This window comes from Triturus cristatus, chromosome 12 (assembly GCF_964204655.1).
Source record: "Triturus cristatus chromosome 12, aTriCri1.1, whole genome shotgun sequence".
NCBI lineage: Eukaryota > Metazoa > Chordata > Amphibia > Caudata > Salamandridae > Triturus > Triturus cristatus.
Genome location: NC_140595.1, coordinates 726,521,723 through 726,540,493, shown reverse-complemented (window position 1 = coordinate 726,540,493; position 18,771 = coordinate 726,521,723). Strand labels below are relative to the sequence as shown.

Sequence of the window (18,771 nt, the reverse complement as noted above, 5' to 3'; positions counted from 1 at the left end):
ACCCCTGAGTCTATGCCCAGAACCATAACTCTGCCAGTCGAGTACTTACCTAAAAGCCGATAACTCACTTTTCTTCCATAGGCTAACATTGAGTGGTTTCACTTGGAAATTCTTCTAAGTGGTGTGGAGTTTTGGAACTTTAAAATATTCATCTAAAATCAGCCGAACAACGAATTCTGATTTACTCACCTGTTATCAGGAGAGACCTCAGTGCTGCATCTTGGAGCTCAGTACTGACCCTGAAATGTAATTTTAACCGTACTTACTAGTAACTCGAATTTCCTTCCATGGGATATCATTGCCTGCTTTTTGCTGAAAATTTTCTAAGTGTCGATTTTTGAAACTTACAAATATTCTTTAAAAATCGTACCAACTGTGAAAACGTAATTGTTTACCTGTTTTAGATAGATGTCCCAGTACTGAGCCTAGGAGCCCAGCACTGGATTACAAAAGTAACGAGAACGTACTTTACCCGTAACTTGAATTTTCTTCCATAGGAAACCATTGACTGTTTTTCTGTGAAATTTCTTCTAAGTGTCGATTTTGCAAACATGTAAATATTCCTTAAAAATCGCCTGTATAACTTAAACGCAGTTTCTCAACTGCTTACAGGTGGTACAGTAGTGCTGGATCTAGGATCCAACACTGACCTAGAAAAAGTAACCATAACCCCACTTACCTGCTAAGTGAATTTCCTTCCATAGGATAACATTGGTAATTTGATCAGCAAAAGTTTCGAAGTGTCAACTTTTAAAATAGCAAAATATTGCTTAAAAATCACAACAGTAACTAAAACGAATTTACTCACTTGTTTCCAAGAACTGTCCCAGGACTGAATCTAGGATCCAGTCCTGGATTTAGAAAAGTAATCCTGAAAGTAATTAATTGCATATAACTTAAAATTCCCATTGAGCTCAATGTATTATTGTGATTCAAATTGTGTTGCCTATTGCAATAAACTGTAACGATGACCTGCAAAAGTCAATTGCCTATTGCAAAGTATTTAACTAAAGCATCTCATTCTGAGAAAGTATATTTTGATACCTATTGTTGGTTCTAAAATAAAACAACAATATCTTTTGTATGCAAACCAATGGCCTAGAGTTCAGTTCTTGAGTGTGTGAGACCATTTGCTGACTGAGTGTGTACAACAAATGTTTTACACTGTACTCTGATACTGCCTTACTGCTCGGCAAGCTACCACTTTAGAGAGTAAGGTTATATCTAACTTTAGCCTCTGCCTAACCTCTGGGGACTGGGGACTCTGTGCACACTTTACCTATTTGGGAACAGTATATACAGAGCCACTTTCTCACAGTAGTGATAAAGTGATTAGAGTGCTAAGGCCAACATAAAGATACAGCAAAACGTGAGGTGAAAAGCAAATAGGTTGCTGGTAGGCCACCTTAAGGATGCCAGGTCTACCAAAAACTGAACTAAGGATAACATGAGTAAAACATCAGGTTTCTCTACTGCATTTGGTGAGACAAGTGGGCCTTCTTTTATCTTCCATTCAAGCAATCTTTGACAGACCCCTTTATTATAGAGCTTTTCAAGGATTAAAGATAAGGCACTTACAAAGGAGTCCCAAATACTCAGAGATGGTTGACTTCTGTAATATGGGTCGTAGACTAAAAGCAGCGCAAAAACAGAGTGCAACAGGGTCCAAAAAACTTGAGTGCCACAAGGGAGTTTGAATGCAAGCGTATCATTTTACAGATCCAGAGATATACTCATGCAATTTTTGTTTTTAGGACAGAACGTGCATGATGAAAAAAACATTGTTTTTAAAAAGCGCATTGCAGAATATCAGTACTTTGATGTGGGAAAACTTCAAAACTTTCAAACAAAATATTTGTAGGCAGCTTACAGCAAGTTGTTGTGGCCGAGTGGTTAAGGAGATGAACTCGAAATCCATTGGGGTATCCCCGCGCAGGTTCGAATCCTGCCAACAACGAAAATCTTTTTATTATCGGCTACAATTTCAGAAGTTAACCTTTAGTATTTCTTCCAATTCAGTTTTATAAATAGGTGGCTTATTTTTGTGTCACTATTGCCTCTCCACATATTTGTTATCGCTACCTCTTTCATGTCTTTGCTACACCTCATTCCTACTTTAGCACTGGTGTAAACGCTTCAAATTATTATACCGTTGCTCTCTCATTCATACCTGCGCATGCACTTGAAAGTTACTTTACCAATAAAAGACGCAAAGAGAGAAATAGAACAAAAGTGCTGGCTGGATTGGCAAACACACTTCATAAAACTGCATTTTCTTTTTTATTCTCCCCCGTGTTACATGCTTAACCTCCCCATGTGTAATTTCTCTTAACCTCCTGTCCCAGGAAGAGAATTTCATCTACAGGCTCTTTCTGTGTTTTTTTCCCTAGTCTGTCTTTCCCATTTCTTAGCTGTGTAACTGTTCCTTTACGCGCTCTATTTAAACGCCATCAATCTCATTTGAGCTCCTTGCTCCCGCTTCTGTTTTCTCCACCTCTCATACTGCCAGTTCTCTCTTTCTCTGTGGTTGGTGGCTACTTTCCTGAGCTTCCGAAGCCACGTGGTTCCTGCCTCTTGTTGTCAGACTTGAATTGGAAAAGGAACCATATTAACAAGCCTTTACCACTCACACACGGCGGAAGTTTACACTTTAATTCAGTGAGCTAAGAAAAGCGTGTTGTGGGTCCCCTACGAGCCATGGTGCTTGCTTCATCATGATTTGGCACCAGTCATTAGCCGCAGCTCTGCTAATGAGCCACTGAGGTCAGTTTCAATATTTACTCAAAAACATAACCATGCAGCCCACCCCTCAACTGTGTATTTATCTTGCTTTTCTGCTGTTCGTGTGATTAGCTGGGAGGAGCTCACGGCGACATCCTCCCTATAAAAGTGTAGATGGATCACTCTCTAACTCTTTCTTGCTTCACATACAAATGGCTTGAAAGATGCAGGGAAGATGCAGGTCTAATAGACAGAATAGAAGGTCTGTGCCAGGTGGGTTTCTCTGCATTGGTGTCCCATCACAGGTCCGCAAGTGTAATGTGTGATCTTTGACTCCTGGCATTTCACAAGCAGGCGGCCAGGAAACGGTTTCAGCCTATCAACCACTGAGGAGACGCAGCCTCTGAATGAGGAATGAGGAAGCAATGAATACATCCAGCCTATCACAGGAACAGCCCTGAGTGTTCCGAATTATAAATTCTCCATGTCACTGTATGTCGTTGAGCCCAAGTAGCTCGCCGTGATCGTATAGTGGTTAGTACTCTGCGTTGTGGCCGCAGCAACCTCAGTTCGAATCCGAGTCACGGCATTGTGGTTGGCAATGTCACGGCAGTTGGGTTTTAATTTGACAGAATTAGCAAATGTACCAGTGGTTTTTGTAAAATGTCTATTAAAAACAGATCCTTTTAAATATTTAAACCATCTAACAACAAATGATTTAAACTCGCATGATTATAAGCTGTAGCTATAATGTATTTACTTACATAAATCATCGTTCTTGAACCTATTGGGGGTGGAGGGGGAGCGGAGCTCACCCCCCAGGTGCAGTTGAGTGACCTGTGTTGTGGCTCTCTAGAGGGAAGGCACAAATTTTGCTGTCACCCAGCCCAATCCAGACGTGTATTGGGGCCAGGTTTCAGGCAAATAGAGCAGTAAGTGCAGAGAAATGTTCACTCTCTAAAAGTGGCATTTCTAAAATAGTAAAGTTAAATCCAACCTCACCAGTAAGTAGGATTTTCAATAAATAAATAAAGCTACTCCTCTCCGATATGGAATTACCAAATAAAAAGTATAGGGGAATACACAGAGCTAACCTATGAGAGGGGTAGACCTCACAGTAGTGAAAAATGAAATAGACTGTTTGGTACTTACAGGACACGCGAACCACCAAAGTACATATCTTATTTTTTACTTACATAGCATCATGCACCTAGGACTACCTAGGGCCTACCTTAGGTGTAAATTATATGTAATAAAAGGGGAGTTTAAGGCTTGGCAAGTAGGCTGGGACTCCCCTGGGAGACCCCTGAGTCTATGCCCAGAACCATAACTCTGCCAGTCGAGTACTTACCTAAAAGCCGATAACTCACTTTTCTTCCATAGGCTAACATTGAGTGGTTTCACTTGGAAATTCTTCTAAGTGGTGTGGAGTTTTGGAACTTTAAAATATTCATCTAAAATCAGCCGAACAACGAATTCTGATTTACTCACCTGTTATCAGGAGAGACCTCAGTGCTGCATCTTGGAGCTCAGTACTGACTCTCAAATGTAATTTTAACCGTACTTACCAGTAACTCGAATTTCCTTCCATGGGATATCATTGCCTGCTTTTTGCTGAAAATTTTCTAAGTGTCGATTTTTGAAACTTACAAATATTGTTTAAAAATCGTACCAACTGTGAAAACGTAATTGTTTACCTGTTTTAGATAGATGTCCCAGTACTGAGCCTAGGAGCCCAGCACTGGATTACAAAAGTAACGAGAACGTACTTTACCCGTAACTTGAATTTTCTTCCATAGGAAACCATTGACTGTTTTTCTGTGAAATTTCTTCTAAGTGTCGATTTTGCAAACATGTAAATATTCCTTAAAAATCGCCTGTATAACTTAAACGCAGTTTCTCAACTGCTTACAGGTGGTACAGTAGTGCTGGATCTAGGATCCAACACTGACCTAGAAAAAGTAACCATAACCCCACTTACCTGCTAAGTGAATTTCCTTCCATAGGATAACATTGGTAATTTGATCAGCAAAAGTTTCGAAGTGTCAACTTTTAAAATAGCAAAATATTGCTTAAAAATCACAACAGTAACTAAAACGAATTTACTCACTTGTTTCCAAGAACTGTCCCAGGACTGAATCTAGGATCCAGTCCTGGATTTAGAAAAGTAATCCTGAAAGTAATTAATTGCATATAACTTAAAATTCCCATTGAGCTCAATGTATTATTGTGATTCAAATTGTGTTGCCTATTGCAATAAACTGTAACGATGACCTGCAAAAGTCAATTGCCTATTGCAAAGTATTTAACTAAAGCATCTCATTCTGAGAAAGTATATTTTGATACCTATTGTTGGTTCTAAAATAAAACAACAATATCTTTTGTATGCAAACCAATGGCCTAGAGTTCAGTTCTTGAGTGTGTGAGACCATTTGCTGACTGAGTGTGTACAACACATGTTTTACACTGTACTCTGATACTGCCTTACTGCTCGGCAAGCTACCACTTTAGAGAGTAAGGTTATATCTAACTTTAGCCTCTGCCTAACCTCTGGGGACTGGGGACTCTGTGCACACTGTACCTATTTGGGAACAGTATATACAGAGCCACTTTCTCACAGTAGTGATAAAGTGATTAGAGTGCTAAGGCCAACATAAAGATACAGCAAAACGTGAGGTGAAAAGCAAAAAGGTTGCTGGTAGGCCACCTTAAGGATGCCAGGTCTACCAAAAACTGAACTAAGGATAACATGAGTAAAACATCAGGTTTCTCTACTGCATTTGGTGAGACAAGTGGGCCTTCTTTTATCTTCCATTGAAGCAATCTTTGACAGACCCCTTTATTATAGAGCTTTTCAAGGATTAAAGATAAGGCACTTACAAAGGAGTCCCAAATACTCAGAGATGGTTGACTTCTGTAATATGGGTCGTAGACTAAAAGCAGCGCAAAAACAGAGTGCAACAGGGTCCAAAAAACTTGAGTGCCACAAGGGAGTTTGAATGCAAGCGTATCCTTTTACAGATCCAGAGATATACTCATGCAATTTTTGTTTTTAGGACAGAACGTGCATGATGAAAAAAACATTGTTTTTAAAAAGCGCATTGCAGAATATCAGTACTTTGATGTGGGAAAACTTCAAAACTTTCAAACAAAATATTCGTAGGCAGCTTACAGCAAGTTGTTGTGGCCGAGTGGTTAAGGCGATGGACTCGAAATCCATTGGGGTATCCCCGCGCAGGTTCGAATCCTGCCAACAACGAAAATCTTTTTATTATCGGCTACAATTTCAGAAGTTAACCTTTAGTATTTCTTCCATTTCAGTTTTATAAATAGGTGGCTTATTTTTGTGTCACTATTGCCTCTCCACATATTTGTTATCGCTACCTCTTTCATGTCTTTGCTACACCTCATTCCTACTTTAGCACTGGTGTAAACGCTTCAAATTATTATACCGTTGCTCTCTCATTCATACCTGCGCATGCACTTGAAAGTTACTTTACCAATAAAAGACGCAAAGAGAGAAATAGAACAAAAGTGCTGGCTGGATTGGCAAACACACTTCATAAAGCTGCATTTTCTTTTTTATTCTCCCCCGTGTTACATGCTTAACCTCCCCATGTGTAATTTCTCTTAACCTGCTGTCCCAGGAAGAGAATTTCATCTACAGGCTCTTTCTGTGTTTTTTTCCCTAGTCTGTCTTTCCCATTTCTTAGCTGTGTAACTGTTCCTTTACGCGCTCTATTTAAACGCCATCAATCTCATTTGAGCTCCTTGCTCCCGCTTCTGTTTTCTCCACCTCTCATACTGCCAGTTCTCTCTTTCTCTGTGGTTGGTGGCTACTTTCCTGAGCTTCCGAAGCCACGTGGTTCCTGCCTCTTGTTGTCAGACTTGAATTGGAAAAGGAACCATATTAACAAGCCTTTACCACTCACACACGGCGGAAGTTTATACTTTAATTCAGTGAGCTAAGAAAAGCGTGTTGTGGGTCCCCTACGAGCCATGGTGCTTGCTTCATCATGATTTGGCACCAGTCATTAGCCGCAGCTCTGCTAATGAGCCACTGAGGTCAGTTTCAATATTTACTCAAAAACATAACCATGCAGCCCACCCCTCAACTGTGTATTTATCTTGCTTTTCTGCTGTTCGTGTGATTAGCTGGGAGGAGCTCACGGCGACATCCTCCCTATAAAAGTATAGATGGATCACTCTCTAACTCTTTCTTGCTTCACATACAAATGGCTTGAAAGGTGCAGGGAAGATGCAGGTCTAATAGACAGAATAGAAGGTCTGTGCCAGGTGGGTTTCTCTGCATTGGTGTCCCATCACAGGTCCGCAAGTGTAATGTGTGATCTTTGACTCCTGGCATTTCACAAGCAGGCGGCCAGGAAACGGTTTCAGCCTATCAACCACTGAGGAGACGCAGCCTCTGAATGAGGAATGAGGAAGCAATGAATACATCCAGCCTATCACAGGAATAGCCCTGAGTGTTCCGAATTATAAATTCTCCATGTCACTGTATGTCGTTGAGCCCAAGTAGCTCGCCGTGATCGTATAGTGGTTAGTACTCTGCGTTGTGGCCGCAGCAACCTTGGTTTGAATCCGAGTCACGGCATTGTGGTTGGCAATGTCACAGCAGTTGGGTGTTAATTTTACAGAATTAGCAAATGTGCCAGTGGTTTTTGTAAAATGTCTATTAAAAACAGATCCTTTCAAATATTTAAACCATCTAACAACAAATGATTTAAACTCGCATGATTATAAGCTGTAGCTATAATGTGTTTACTTACATGAATTATCGTTCTTGAACCTATTGGGGGTGGAGGGGGAGCGGAGCTCACCCCCCAGGTGTAGTTGAGTGACCTGTGTTGTGGCTCTCTAGAGGGAAGGCACACATTTTGCTGTCACCCAGCCCAATCCAGACGTGTATTGGGGCCAGGTTTCAGGCAAATAGAGCAGTACGTGCAGAGAAATGTTCACTCTCTAAAAGTGGCATTTCTAAAATAGTAAAGTTAAATCCAACCTCACCAGTAAGTAGGATTTTCAATAAATAAATAAAGCTACTCCTCTCCGATATGGAATTACCAAATAAAAAGTATAGGGGAATACACAGAGCTAACCTATGAGAGGGGTAGACCTCACAGTAGTGAAAAATGAAATAGACTGTTTGGTACTTACAGGACACGCGAACCACCAAAGTACATATCTTATTTTTTACTTACATAGCATCATGCACCTAGGACTACCTAGGGCCTACCTTAGGTGTAAATTATATGTAATAAAAGGGGAGTTTAAGGCTTGGCAAGTAGGCTGGGACTCCCCTGGGAGACCCCTGAGTCTATGCCCAGAACCATAACTCTGCCAGTCGAGTACTTACCTAAAAGCCGATAACTCACGTTTCTTCCATAGGCTAAAATTTCGTTGTTTCACTTGGAAATTCTTCTAAGTGGTGTGGAGTTTTGGAACTTTAAAATATTCATCTAAAATCAGCCGAACAACGAATTCTGATTTACTCACCTGTTATCAGGAGAGACCTCAGTGCTGCATCTTGGAGCTCAGTACTGACCCTGAAAAGTAATTTTAACCGTACTTACCAGTAACTCGAATTTCCTTCCATAGGATATCATTGCCTGCTTTTTGCTGAAAATTTTCTAAGTGTCGATTTTTGAAACTTACAAATATTCTTTAAAAATCGTACCAACTGTGAAAACGTAATTGTTTACCTGTTTTAGATAGATGTCCCAGTACTGAGCCTAGGAGCCCAGCACTGGATTACAAAAGTAATGAGAATGTACTTTACCCGTAACTTGAATTTTCTTCCATAGGAAACCATTGACTGTTTTTCTGTGAAATTTCTTCTAAGTGTCGATTTTGCAAACATGTAAATATTCCTTAAAAATCGCCTGTATAACTTAAACGCAGTTTCTCACCTGCTTACAGGTGGTACAGTAGTGCTGGATCTAGGATCCAACACTGACCTAGAAAAAGGAACCATAACCCCACTTACCTGCTAAGTGAATTTCCTTCCATAGGATAACATTGGTAATTTGATCAGCAAAAGTTTCTAAGTGTCAACTTGTAAAATAGCAAAATATTGCTTAAAAATCACAACAGTAACTAAAACGAATTTACTCACTTGTTTCCAAGAACTGTCCCAGGACTGAATCTAGGATCCAGTCCTGCATTTAGAAAAGTAATCCTGAAAGTAATTAATTGCATATAACTTAAAATTCCCATTGAGCTCAATGTATTATTGTGATTCAAATTGTGTTGCCTATTGCAATAAACTGTAACTATGACCTGCAAAAGTCAATTGCCTATTGCAAAGTATTTAACTAAAGCATCTCATTCTGAGAAAGTATATTTTGATACCTATTGTTGGTTCTAAAATAAAACAACAATATCTTTTGTATGCAAACCAATGGCCTAGAGTTCAGTTCTTGAGTGTGTGAGACCATTTGCTGACTGAGTGTGTACAACAAATGTTTTACACTGTACTCTGATACTGCCTTACTGCTCGGCAAGCTACCACTTTAGAGAGTAAGGTTATATCTAACTCGAGCCTCTGCCAAACCTCTGGGGACTGGGGACTCTGTGCACACTGTACCTATTTGGGAACAGTATATACAGAGCCACTTTCTCACAGTAGTGATAAAGTGATTAGAGTCCTAAGGCCAACATAAAGATACAGCAAAACGTGAGGTGAAAAGCAAAAAGGTTGCTGGTAGGCCACCTTAAGGATGCCAGGTCTACCAAAAACTGAACTAAGGATAACATGAGTAAAACATCAGGTTTCTCTACTGCATTTGGTGAGACAAGTGGGCCTTCTTTTATCTTCCATTCAAGCAATCTTTGACAGACCCCTTTATTATAGAGCTTTTCAAGGATTAAAGATAAGGCACTTACAAAGGAGTCCCAAATACTCAGAGATGGTTGACTTCTGTAATATGGGTCGTAGACTAAAAGCAGCGCAAAAACAGAGTGCAACAGGGTCCAAAAAACTTGAGTGCCACAAGGGAGTTTGAATGCAAGCGTATCCTTTTACAGATCCAGAGATGTACTCATGCAATTTTTGTTTTTAGGACAGAACGTGCATGATGAAAAAAACATTGTTTTTAAAAAGCGCATTGCAGAATATCAGTACTTTGATGTGGGAAAACTTCAAAACTTTCAAACAAAATATTTGTAGGCAGCTTACAGCAAGTTGTTGTGGCCGAGTGGTTAAGGCGATGGACTCGAAATCCATTGGGGTATCCCCGCGCAGGTTCGAATCCTGCCAACAACGAGAATCTTTTTATTATTGGCTACAATTTCAGAAGTTAACCTTTAGTATTTCTTCCATTTCAGTTTTATAAATAGGTGGCTTATTTTTGTGTCACAATTGCCTCTCCACATATTTGTTATCGCTATCTCTTTCATGTCTTTGCTACACCTCATTCCTACTTTAGCACTGGTGTAAACGCTTCAAATTATTATACCGTTGCTCTCTCATTCATACCTGCGCATGCACTTGAAAGTTACTTTACCAATAAAAGACGCAAAGAGAGAAATAGAACAAAAGTGCTGGCTGGATTGGCAAACACACTTCATAAAACTGCATTTTCTTTTTTATTCTCCCCCGTGTTACATGCTTAACCTCCCCATGTGTAATTTCTTTTAACCTGCTGTCCCAGGAAGAGAATTTCATCTACTGGCTCTTTCTGTGTTTTTTTCCCTAGTCTGTCTTTCCCATTTCTTAGCTGTGCAACTGTTCCTTTACGCGCTCTATTTAAACGCCATCAATCTCATTTGAGCTCCTTGCTCCCGCTTCTGTTTTCTCCACCTCTCATACTGCCAGTTCTCTCTTTCTCTGTGGTTGGTGGCTACTTTCCTGAGCTTCCGAAGCCACGTGGTTCCTGCCTCTTGTTGTCAGACTTGAATTGGAAAAGGAACCATATTAACAAGCCTTTACCACTCACACACGGCGGAAGTTTATACTTTAATTCAGTGAGCTAAGAAAAGCATGTTGTGGGTCCCCTACGAGCCATGGTGCTTGCTTCATCATGATTTGGCACCAGTCATTAGCCGCAGCTCTGCTAATGAGCCACTGAGGTCAGTTTCAATATTTACTCAAAAACATAACCATGCAGCCCACCCCTCAACTGTGTATTTATCTTGCTTTTCTGCTGTTCGTGTGATTAGCTGGGAGGAGCTCACGGCGACATCCTCCCTATAAAAGTGTAGATGGATCACTCTCTAACTCTTTCTTGCTTCACATACAAATGGCTTGAAAGGTGCAGGGAAGATGCAGGTCTAATAGACAGAATAGAAGGTCTGTGCCAGGTGGGTTTCTCTGCATTGGTGTCCCATCACAGGTCCGCAAGTGTAATGTGTGATCTTTGACTCCTGGCATTTCACAAGCAGGCGGCCAGGAAACGGTTTCAGCCTATCAACCACTGAGGAGACGCAGCCTCTGAATGAGGAATGAGGAAGCAATGAATACATCCAGCCTATCACAGGAATAGCCCTGAGTGTTCCGAATTATAAATTCTCCATGTCACTGTATGTAGTTGAGCCCAAGTAGCTCGCCGTGATCGTATAGTGGATAGTACTCTGCGTTGTGGCCGCAGCAACCTCGGTTTGAATCCGAGTCACGGCATTGTGGTTGGCAATGTCACGGCAGTTGGGTGTTATTTTTACAGAATTAGCAAATGTGCCAGTGGTTTTTGTAAAATGTCTATTAAAAACAGATCCTTTCAAATATTTAAACCATCTAACAACAAATGATTTAAACTCGCATGATTATAAGCTGTAGCTATAATGTATTTACTTACATAAATTATCGTTCTTGAACCTATTGGGGGTGGAGGGGGAGCGGAGCTCACCCCCCAGGTGCAGTTGAGTGACCTGTGTTGTGGCTCTCTAGAGGGAAGGCACAAATTTTGCTGTCACCCAGCCCAATCCAGACGTGTATTGGGGCCAGGTTTCAGGCAAATAGAGCAGTAAGTGCAGAGAAATGTTCACTCTCTAAAAGTGGCATTTCTAAAATAGTAAAGTTAAATCCAACCTCACCAGTAAGAAGGATTTTCAATAAATAAATAAAGCTACTCCTCTCCGATATGGAATTACCAAATAAAAAGTATAGGGGAATACACAGAGCTAACCTATGAGAGGGGTAGACCTCACGGTAGTGAAAAATGAAATAGACTGTTTGGTACTTACAGGACACGCGAACCACCAAAGTACATATCTTATTTTTTACTTACATAGCATCATGCACCTAGGACTACCTAGGGCCTACCTTAGGTGTAAATTATATGTAATAAAAGGGGAGTTTAAGGCTTGGCAAGTAGGCTGCGACTCCCCTGGGAGACCCCTGAGTCTATGCCCAGAACCATAACTCTGCCAGTCGAGTACTTACCTAAAAGCCGATAACTCACTTTTCTTCCATAGGCTAAAATTTTGTTGTTTCACTTGGAAATTCTTCTAAGTGGTGTGGAGTTTTGGAACTTTAAAATATTCATCTAAAATCAGCCGAACAACGAATTCTGATTCACTCACCTGTTATCAGGAGAGGCCTCAGTGCTGCATCTTGGAGCTCAGTACTGACCCTGAAAAGTAATTTTAACCGTACTTACCAGTAACTCGAATTTCCTTCCATGGGATATCATTGCCTGCTTTCTGCTGAAAATTTTCTAAGTGTCGATTTTTGAAACTTACAAATATTCTTTAAAAATCGTACCAACTGTGAAAACGTAATTGTTTACCTGTTTTAGATAGATGTCCCAGTACTGAGCCTAGGAGCCCAGCACTGGATTACAAAAGTAACGAGAATGTACTTTACCCGTAACTTGAATTTTCTTCCATAGGAAACCATTGACTGTTTTTCTGTGAAATTTCTTCTAAGTGTCGATTTTGCAAACATGTAAATATTCCTTAAAAATCGCCTGTATAACTTAAACGCAGTTTCTCACCTGCTTACAGGTGGTACAGTAGTGCTGGATCTAGGATCCAACACTGACCTAGAAAAAGGAACCATAACCCCACTTACCTGCTAAGTGAATTTCCTTCCATAGGATAACATTGGTAATTTGATCAGCAAAAGTTTCTAAGTGTCAACTTGTAAAATAGCAAAATATTGCTTAAAAATCACAACAGTAACTAAAACGAATTTACTCACTTGTTTCCAAGAACTGTCCCAGGACTGAATCTAGGATCCAGTCCTGGATTTAGAAAAGTAATCCTGAAAGTAATTAATTGCATATAACTTAAAATTCCCATTGAGCTCAATGTATTATTGTGATTCAAATTGTGTTGCCTATTGCAATAAACTGTAACTATGACCTGCAAAAGTCAATTGCCTATTGCAAAGTATTTAACTAAAGCATCTCATTCTGAGAAAGTATATTTTGATACCTATTGTTGGTTCTAAAATAAAACAACAATATCTTTTGTATGCAAACCAATGGCCTAGAGTTCAGTTCTTGAGTGTGTGAGACCATTTGCTGACTGAGTGTGTACAACAAATGTTTTACACTGTACTCTGATACTGCCTTACTGCTCGGCAAGCTACCACTTTAGAGAGTAAGGTTATATCTAACTCGAGCCTCTGCCAAACCTCTGGGGACTGGGGACTCTGTGCACACTGTACCTATTTGGGAACAGTATATACAGAGCCACTTTCTCACAGTAGTGATAAAGTGATTAGAGTCCTAAGGCCAACATAAAGATACAGCAAAACGTGAGGTGAAAAGCAAAAAGGATGCTGGTAGGCCACCTTAAGGATGCCAGGTCTACCAAAAACTGAACTAAGGATAACATGAGTAAAACATCAGGTTTCTCTACTGCATTTGGTGAGACAAGTGGGCCTTCTTTTATCTTCCATTCAAGCAATCTTTGACAGACCCCTTTATTATAGAGCTTTTCAAGGATTAAAGATAAGGCACTTACAAAGGAGTCCCAAATACTCAGAGATGGTTGACTTCTGTAATATGGGTCATAGACTAAAAGCAGCGCAAAAACAGAGTGCAACAGGGTACAAAAAACTTGAGTGCCACAAGGGAGTTTGAATGCAAGCGTATCCTTTTACAGATCCAGAGATGTACTCATGCAATTTTTGTTTTTAGGACAGAACGTGCATGATGAAAAAAACATTGTTTTTAAAAAGCGCATTGCAGAATATCAGTACTTTGATGTGGGAAAACTTCAAAACTTTCAAACAAAATATTTGTAGGCAGCTTACAGCAAGTTGTTGTGGCCGAGTGGTTAAGGCGATGGACTCGAAATCCATTGGGGTATCCCCGCGCAGGTTCGAATCCTGCCAACAACGAGAATCTTTTTATTATCGGCTACAATTTCAGAAGTTAACCTTTAGTATTTCTTCCATTTCAGTTTTATAAATAGGTGGCTTATTTTTGTGTCACTATTGCCTCTCCACATATTTGTTATCGCTACCTCTTTCATGTCTTTGCTACACCTCATTCCTACTTTAGCACTGGTGTAAACGCTTCAAATTATTATACCGTTGCTCTCTCATTCATACCTGCGCATGCAATTGAAAGTTACTTTACCAATAAAAGACGCAAAGAGAGAAATAGAACAAAAGTGCTGGCTGGATTGGCAAACACACTTCATAAAACTGCATTTTCTTTTTTATTCTCCCCCGTGTTACATGCTTAACCTCCCCATGTGTAATTTCTTTTAACCTGCTGTCCCAGGAAGAGAATTTCATCTACTGGCTCTTTCTGTGGTTTTTTCCCTAGTCTGTCTTTCCCATTTCTTAGCTGTGTAACTGTTCCTTTACGCGCTCTATTTAAACGCCATCAATCTCATTTGAGCTCCTTGCTCCCGCTTCTGTTTTCTCCACCTCTCATACTGCCAGTTCTCTCTTTCTCTGTGGTTGGTGGCTACTTTCCTGAGCTTCCGAAGCCACGTGGTTCCTGCCTCTTGTTGTCAGACTTGAATTGGAAAAGGAACCATATTAACAAGCCTTTACCACTCACACACGGCGGAAGTTTATACTTTAATTCAGTGAGCTAAGAAAAGCATGTTGTGGGTCCCCTACGAGCCATGGTGCTTGCTTCATCATGATTTGGCACCAGTCATTAGCCGCAGCTCTGCTAATGAGCCACTGAGGTCAGTTTCAATATTTACTCAAAAACATAACCATGCAGCCCACCCCTCAACTGTGTATTTATCTTGCTTTTCTGCTGTTCGTGTGATTAGCTGGGAGGAGCTCACGGCGACATCCTCCCTATAAAAGTGTAGATGGATCACTCTCTAACTCTTTCTTGCTTCACATACAAATGGCTTGAAAGGTGCATGGAAGATGCAGGTCTAATAGACAGAATAGAAGGTCTGTGCCAGGTGGGTTTCTCTGCATTGGTGTCCCATCACAGGTCCGCAAGTGTAATGTGTGATCTTTGACTCCTGGCATTTCACAAGCAGGCGGCCAGGAAACGGTTTCAGCCTATCAACCACTGAGGAGACGCAGCCTCTGAATGAGGAATGAGGAAGCAATGAATACATCCAGCCTATCACAGGAATAGCCCTGAGTGTTCCGAATTATAAATTCTCCATGTCACTGTATGTCGTTGAGCCCAAGTAGCTCGCCGTGATCGTATAGTGGTTAGTACTCTGCGTTGTGGCCGCAGCAACCTCGGTTTGAATCCGAGTCACGGCATTGTGGTTGGCAATGTCACGGCAGTTGGGTGTTATTTTTACAGAATTAGCAAATGTGCCAGTGGTTTTTGTAAAATGTCTATTAAAAACAAATCCTTTCAAATATTTAAACCATCTAACAACAAATGATTTAAACTCGCATGATTATAAGCTGTAGCTATAATGTATTTACTTACATAAATTATCGTTCTTGAACCTATTGGGGGTGGAGGGGGAGCGGAGCTCACCCCCCAGGTGCAGTTGAGTGACCTGTGTTGTGGCTCTCTAGAGGGAAGGCACAAATTTTGCTGTCACCCAGCCCAATCCAGACGTGTATTGGGGCCAGGTTTCAGGCAAATAGAGCAGTAAGTGCAGAGAAATGTTCACTCTCTAAAAGTGGCATTTCTAAAATAGTAAAGTTAAATCCAACCTCACCAGTAAGTAGGATTTTCAATAAATAAATAAAGCTACTCCTCTCCGATATGGAATTACCAAATAAAAAGTATAGGGGAATACACAGAGCTAACCTATGAGAGGGGTAGACCTCACGGTAGTGAAAAATGAAATAGACTGTTTGGTACTTACAGGACACGCGAACCACCAAAGTACATATCTTATTTTTTACTTACATAGCATCATGCACCTAGGACTACCTAGGGCCTACCTTAGGTGTAAATTATATGTAATAAAAGGGGAGTTTAAGGCTTGGCAAGTAGGCTGCGACTCCCCTGGGAGACCCCTGAGTCTATGCCCAGAACCATAACTCTGCCAGTCGAGTACTTACCTAAAAGCCGATAACTCACTTTTCTTCCATAGGCTAAAATTTCGTTGTTTCACTTGGAAATTCTTCTAAGTGGTGTGGAGTTTTGGAACTTTAAAATATTCATCTAAAATCAGCCGAACAACGAATTCTGATTTACTCACCTGTTATCAGGAGAGGCCTCAGTGCTGCATCTTGGAGCTCAGTACTGACCCTGAAAAGTAATTTTAACCGTACTTACCAGTAACTCGAATTTCCTTCTATGGGATATCATTGCCTGCTTTCTGCTGAAAATTTTCTAAGTGTCGATTTTTGAAACTTACAAATATTCTTTAAAAATCGTACCAACTGTGAAAACGTAATTGTTTACCTGTTTTAGATAGATGTCCCAGTACTGAGCCTAGGAGCCCAGCACTGGATTACAAAAGTAACGAGAATGTACTTTACCCGTAACTTGAATTTTCTTCCATAGGAAACCATTGACTGTTTTTCTGTGAAATTTCTTCTAAGTGTCGATTTTGCAAACATGTAAATATTCCTTAAAAATCGCCTGTATAACTTAAACGCAGTTTCTCACCTGCTTACAGGTGGTACAGTAGTGGTGGATCTAGGATCCAACACTGACCTAGAAAAAGGAACCATAACCCCACTTACCTGCTAAGTGAATTTCCTTCCATAGGATAACATTGGTAATTTGATCAGCAAAAGTTTCTAAGTGTCAACTTGTAAAATAGCAAAATATTGCTTAAAAATCACAACAGTAACTAAAACGAATTTACTCACTTGTTTCCAAGAACTGTCCCAGGACTGAATCTAGGATCCAGTCCTGGATTTAGGAAAGTAATCCTGAAAGTAATTAATTGCATATAACTTAAAATTCCCATTGAGCTCAATGTATTATTGTGATTCAAATTGTGTTGCCTATTGCAATAAACTGTAACTATGACCTGCAAAAGTCAATTGCCTATTGCAAAGTATTTAACTAAAGCATCTCATTCTGAGAAAGTATATTTTGATACCTATTGTTGGTTCTAAAATAAAACAACAATATCTTTTGTATGCAAACCAATGGCCTAGAGTTCAGTTCTTGAGTGTGTGAGACCATTTGCTGACTGAGTGTGTACAACAAATGTTTTACACTGTACTCTGATACTGCCTTACTGCTCGGCAAGCTACCACTTTAGAGAGTAAGGTTATATCTAACTTTAGCCTCTGCCAAACCTCTGGGGACTGGGGACTCTGTGCACACTGTACCTATTTGGGAACAGTATATACAGAGCCACTTTCTCACAGTAGTGATAAAGTGATTAGAGTGCTAAGGCCAACATAAAGATACAGCAAAACGTGAGGTGAAAAGCAAAAAGGTTGCTGGTAGGCCACCTTAAGGATGCCAGGTCTACCAAAAACTGAACTAAGGATAACATGAGTAAAACATCAGGTTTCTCTACTGCATTTGGTGAGACAAGTGGGCCTTCTTTTATCTTCCATTCAAGCAATCTTTGACAGACCCCTTTATTATAGAGCTTTTCAAGGATTAAAGATAAGGCACTTACAAAGGAGTCCCAAATACTCAGAGATGGTTGACTTCTGTAATATGGGTCGTAGACTAAAAGCAGCGCAAAAACAGAGTGCAACAGGGTCCAAAAAACTTGAGTGCCACAAGAGAGTTTGAATGCAAGCGTATCCTTTTACAGATCCAGAGATATACTCATGCAATTTTTGTTTTTAGGACAGAACGTGCATGATGAAAAAAACATTGTTTTTAAAAAGCGCATTGCAGAATATCAGTAATTTGATGTGGGAAAACTTCAAAACTTTCAAACAAAATATTTGTAGGCAGCTTACAGCAAGTTGTTGTGGCCGAGTGGTTAAGGCGATGGACTCGAAATCCATTGGGGTATCCCCGCGCAGGTTCGAATCCTGCCAACAACGAGAATCTTTTTATTATCGGCTACAATTTCAGAAGTTAACCTTTAGTATTTCTTCCATTTCAGTTTTATAAATAGGTGGCTTATTTTTGTGTCACTATTGCCTCTCCACATATTTGTTATCGCTACCTCTTTCATTTCTTTGCTACACCTCATTCCTACTTTAGCACTGGTGTAAACGCTTCAAATTATTATACCGTTGCTCTCTCATTCATACCTGCGCATGCACTTGAAAGTTACTTTACCAATCAAAGACGCAAAGAGAGAAATAGAACAAAAGTGCTGGCTGGATTGGCAAACACACTTCATAAAACTGCATTTTTTTTTTTATTCTCCCCCGTGTTACATGCTTAACCTCCCCATGTGTAATTTCTCTTAACCTGCTGTCCCAGGAAGAGAATTTCATCTACTGGCTCTTTCTGTGTTTTTTTCCCTAGTCTGTCTTTCCCATTTCTTAGCTGTGTAACTGTTCCTTTACGCGCTCTATTTAAACGCCATCAATCTCATTTGAGCTCCTTGCTCCCGCTTCTGTTTTCTCCACCTCTCATACTGCCAGTTCTCTCTTTCTCTGTGGTTGGTGGCTACTTTCCTGAGCTTCCGAAGCCACGTGGTTCCTGCCTTTTGTTGTCAGACTTGAATTGGAAAAGGAACTATATTAACAAGCCTTTACCACTCACACACGGCGGAAGTTTATACTTTAATTCAGTGAGCTAAGAAAAGCGTGTT

General features: G+C 40.3%; 5 non-coding genes across 5 annotated transcripts; all 5 read left to right on the top strand.

The window, feature by feature from the left end:
- Nucleotides 1–1,875: 1,875 nt before the first annotated feature.
- Nucleotides 1,876–1,957, top strand: TRNAS-CGA (transfer RNA serine (anticodon CGA)). The gene has a single exon. It is a non-coding gene; the product is annotated as a tRNA-Ser (tRNA).
- Nucleotides 1,958–5,898: 3,941 nt separating this feature from the next.
- Nucleotides 5,899–5,980, top strand: TRNAS-CGA (transfer RNA serine (anticodon CGA)). Its single transcript has one exon. It is a non-coding gene; the product is annotated as a tRNA-Ser (tRNA).
- Nucleotides 5,981–9,921: 3,941 nt separating this feature from the next.
- Nucleotides 9,922–10,003, top strand: TRNAS-CGA (transfer RNA serine (anticodon CGA)). The gene has a single exon. It is a non-coding gene; the product is annotated as a tRNA-Ser (tRNA).
- A 3,941-nt stretch (nucleotides 10,004–13,944) lies between these two features.
- Nucleotides 13,945–14,026, top strand: TRNAS-CGA (transfer RNA serine (anticodon CGA)). Its single transcript has one exon. It is a non-coding gene; the product is annotated as a tRNA-Ser (tRNA).
- Nucleotides 14,027–17,967: 3,941 nt separating this feature from the next.
- TRNAS-CGA (transfer RNA serine (anticodon CGA)) lies at nucleotides 17,968–18,049 on the top strand. Its single transcript has one exon. It is a non-coding gene; the product is annotated as a tRNA-Ser (tRNA).
- Nucleotides 18,050–18,771: the final 722 nt, after the last annotated feature.